This window comes from Penaeus monodon, chromosome 26 (genome assembly GCF_015228065.2).
Source record: "Penaeus monodon isolate SGIC_2016 chromosome 26, NSTDA_Pmon_1, whole genome shotgun sequence".
Lineage (NCBI taxonomy): Eukaryota > Metazoa > Arthropoda > Malacostraca > Decapoda > Penaeidae > Penaeus > Penaeus monodon.
In genome coordinates, this window is record NC_051411.1 from 592,615 (window position 1) to 597,440 (window position 4,826).

Genomic DNA, 4,826 nt, shown 5'->3' on the forward strand with positions numbered 1-4,826 from the left:
GCGAAAGCTTGCGGGGGGCCCGGGCCCTATCCCAAAAAACCCGGCCGTGATTGCCCCGCCCCCCGGGGGGCCCAGGGTAAACCTCCCCCACCCCGACGGGTTGGCACTTCTTCCGCGCCGGGGCGGGGCGCGAACCGCCGCCCCTCGAATGAGAGTCCACCGTTACCATTTTACAACCTGGAGGAAAGAGGAAAGGGCGAGGGGGGGAGTTTTAAAGGGGGAAAAGGGAGAGGCAAGCAAAGTTTCGAAAATCTCAAGAAAAGAAAAGAAGCAAGCAACGGTTTCAGCAGCTGAAGAAGAAGGCCCTCCCCTCTCCTCTCCCCCCTCTCTCCCTGCGGGAACGGTCCTTAATTGGAAAATTCGAGGAAGGGGGCGGTTCCGGCAAGGGGGGCGGACGGGCCCCGGGGGTAGGCCGAGAAAACCCCAAAGAAGTCACCATGCCTCGATCGTGGGTTTGCATGGGCATATTAAAGGATGCCCCGCGCCCGGCCCCTGCAATTCGGCCTGGCTTTTCCCGCGTTACCGGACGGTGACGCGCCCCCATTTTTGTGCCACGATGCTATTGTTCAGTACTTCGTGCCCTCACCCTACTTTTTCCCTATAAAATTTTTCGGCATTAGGATGACTGTGCACACCTTTGGTGAACTGGCCCCCTTTTTGAGCGCGTGCTGGGATGGGAGCCTTTCCCTCCGCAGGGGGGGTGTTCTGGGGGGCCTTAAAAGGGCCCGCCTTACGGGGTGCATAGATTTGCCATTCTTTTTTTAGGGACTGGTCTGGCAACCCACGGGGACGCCATCTTTTTCTTTCGAATAGGGCGATAGGCAGGTAGACCCCCCTTGTCAGGCCTTAGCCAGGTTCTTTTAATAGCATGCAAAAAGAACACAATTTCCCCTCCTTGATAGGAAGTACCGGGAAAAAAAGTTAGTCTTTCCCCCACGTGATGAAATAGTCTGTGGTGGCTATTAGAGGGATAAAGGGAATTTACTGGAACAGGACAGGCCCCTCTATTCCCCTGGGGTAAAACTTTGGGGTTTCAGAGAGAAGAGGATTCACGTTAAACTCACCCCCCCAAAAAAGCCGGGAAAAAGTAGCCCTCCCCCTCACTGTGAGGAAACGTCTGGGGTTTGGCTGTTTCCGGGGGGACAAAGGGAGCTTAGGACAGGCAAGGACCCCCTTCTCTCACTGAGGTGAAAATTTTTGGATGTTTCAGAGAGAAGAGGGTTTCCCCTTAAAAACCCCCTGCCATAGAACCCTCCTAAAAAATTTTAAATTTCTCTCCCCACTGTGGTGAAACAGTCTGGGGCCGGGCTTTTTCGGGGGAAAAGGGAAAATAAAACAGGGGGGAAACCCCCCCTCTTTTTATGAGGGAAAAAACCCTTTTTGGGCGTTTCAGAAAAAGGGGGGCAATTTAAAAAAAGGGGTACAGGCCCCCTCGGGGAGCGGAGGGGAAACTGCCTGGAAAAAATTTAAAAGAGCTCCTTCCTCATGAGGGAGGAGAGAAGGTTCCCCAATGATGTCCTGTAGGGGAAGGACCCCCCGGGGGATACCCCCAGGGTTGAACCCCTACCCACTTTTTGCCGGCTGGCCCCTTTTGTGGCGGGAGAGGGGGGCCCCGGATTTTAGCGATGCCGTGCACGAGTACGCCCTGCGGCTAGCAAACGCCTTTTTGGCCCTCTTTTCTGGAAGACAGGCGGCCTGATCCAGCCGGTCAGGCAATCGGCTGATCTCCCTCGGGGGCTGGGTAAAGCAGTATGCTGCCTTTGGTACCCACACCGCCCGGGTACCAGTGCAATGGGCAAATTGCTGGTATTCCACCATCACCCGTTGCTTTAACATTGTTCTGAATCAGTTTCCCCCTTGTTGGATCCGGGTGGGTGTGGATGAAGCACTGCCAATATAGGGGAAAAAAAAATCAAATCCCCCACAGAAGATTTACTTTTGACGACCCGTCAAGGCCGCCCACGGAAAGCCCCCCTGAACCCCTCGTGCCTCGGGGTGGCAAAAAAAAAAAACCCCCGACACAGGAGAAAATGTCATGCTGCTCCAAGATGGCGGACAAACAAATAAATCATGACAAACATGTCTTCACCAGATTGTCCCCAAAAGATGGATCCGGCTGGCCCCCCAGGCCCCACCCAGACCCGGAAGGGCTTGACTCCCCCCGAGACCCCACGACGAATAGGAGCACCAGCTGAACCAGCCGAAAAAAGTGGTGCCTCCACGAGCAAACCCCAAAGCCGAAAAGGGGGGACCAAACGGGCCCAGGGCCGGGGGAACCCCTCTGATGGGAGTCTGGGGCCCCCCAAAGGGGTTCCCGCAAATTTAAAGGGCCCCCTCAAACCCCAAGGCTTCGACAATTCCAAATGGGAAAGGGGATTGGAGAGCCCGCGCAAATCCGGCTGGTCCGGGTTTTGGGGGACAGGGCATATCGGGCCCAAAAAATCAAGCCACCCTTTGTTTTCCCGCAGGAGACAAAGGAGCAAAAGATGGGGGGAAGTGGCCCCCCCATGAAACCGAGGAGAAGAATCAAGATGGTGCTACTTGGCTTTTCAGTTATCGATGGGAGGTGAAGCATCACACCCCCAGGTTTTTGGGGGCTTCCGATTGCAAGGGGAAACCAACCAGGGAAGTCCCGGTGACCCTGAAAGGGGCCCAAGCCCAGCCTTTATTGGGGAAGGGGGCCCCATCCCCACGCACTTATTTCTGAACCCCTTCGGGGGTTTTAAGTGCCCCGAAGTACGGGGCCCCCCAGGCTAAATCAAGCCAAACAAAAAAGTGGGTCCCCGTACAAGGCACACAATACCGAGGGTTTCACAAAGGCACTAAAAAAGAAAAAAAGGACTCAACAGCCAAATGTCCTAACTTGCCAAGAGGCACATGCCCGGAGCCTGGGTTCTTTCAGGAAAAGGGGCCCTCAACGGCATGGGTTGAAAAACGACCAGACTTTGTTCCTGCCCCCCCCGGCACCTACGTTGGGGGAGGAACAAAAACAAAAAGAGTTCCCGACCTCCTAAAGGGGAAGCTGCCCCCAGCCGAAACCGAACTCCGACAATCGGGGGTTCCCCCAAGTAAAACAAGTGGGGAACCACAGGAAGGTTCCAACAGCACCACACGGGCCTCCCAGACCCAAAGACTGTTCTTTGACGAGGGGGGCATGCGATCCTGACATGCTTGGGGGCACAGCAGTGCAGTTCCTTGTCCCGGGCCAAGGGAAAAGGGGAAAGGCAGCGACGTTTCCATGACGACATTCAAAAAGATTGAAAAGCATAAAAGGGAAGGAAAATGGAGAGGGCAAATCAGCCCAATCCCCCTCCCTCCCCAGGGCGGTCCCTCCCCTCTCCAAGCCAGGCATGCCCCCACGGCAGACCTAGCCGGGTATGCCCCCCAGGGAGACCCCAACCAGGGATTCAGGCCCAAACCCAATAGAAGAAGTGAGCCTGCCCAGGAAAGGCCAGCCCAAGCCAGAAAAAAGCCCGCCCGAGAAAAAACCAAGCGAAAATCAGAGTACCCCAAAGGGTCTCCCCCCCCCATGGATCCAGGGGTAGCCCCGACGCCCCAAAGAGAGCCTCAAGCATGAGGATTCACAATGGAGTTGTCAAAACCCACCTCAAAAAGAATGTGACGATGTCTTGATGTAACTACAATTATAACTCATGACCGAAACTAAAATATTTTGCAGTGGAAATCTGTGGCTTCTCCTCAAAGGGGTGCCCCTCCCCGCAAAGTGCGTTTATAGTAAGAATTTCCCCAATTTCGAGTCACTGACGTGGTTTGACTTCCGTGGGATTTTTGTCTTCAAATCTTCTGACGTCTTGATATAACTTTACAAGCTCAAATATTCAAAGAAAAAGCGGTTTTCTGATTTGTTATATACTTAAATCAATAAAACAAGTAAATTCTTTATCATTTAGAATTACCCAGTTGTCTGATTTGGGGCACGGAACCCCTGCGGTGGAAAAATAATGCAAACCCCTTATGAAAAATTCATATGAAGAACAATTAGTAATAAGAAAAAAAAAAAATTTTTACTGAATCCAGAAAAAAATTTAAACTTTTTTACGGCCTTTTCGAAGCGAAAAGTGTGTGGATAAAAAAATAGACGTTGCAGGTAGTCAGGCATTTTTTTCATTATTTGAGCTTCCACAATGATTTTGCTTCTAATAAAAAGTTTCCCAGAAATATTAAAAGTGCTTTTATGGTTTTTCTATTGACTTTTTCATGTAAAAAAAATGATAACTTTTCCTTTTCTCAAAAAACTTTGTAATTCAGACAATCTTCGATGATATCGTGTTATGTAGCGAAAACAACCTTGATACAATGTATCAAAGTTTTAGGGGTTTAAGGGATTGCTACAAAAGGCCTTTAATGTATATATGTGTATTTTTAAATGTATATATATTTCATATATTATATATATATATATTATAATATATAATATATTTTAATTATATATAAAATTATTTATATTTTGTTGAAAATTATATAATATATATATATATATATATATAAAATTATATATAAAATATAATATTTTAATAAAAATACACATATTATTTTACACATAATTATACATGCGCGTAAGAGGAAGTGTGCTGAAAAACTGAAGTACATGTAAATCTCCATGGAATTCCATAGGGTCATTGAAACAAGGAATGTAAAATAATAATAATATTAAACGTTAATGGCGGACAATTGGCGCAGGCTCCTCTGCGGTCACTTCTCGCCGCTGTCCGCCGGCGTACAGTGGGAGAAGTGGCCTCGGAGGGCGGGGCGCCGAGCGCGGTGGCCCGCGGAGGAGGCCGGCGGGGAACGGGTAGTCGTCTCGC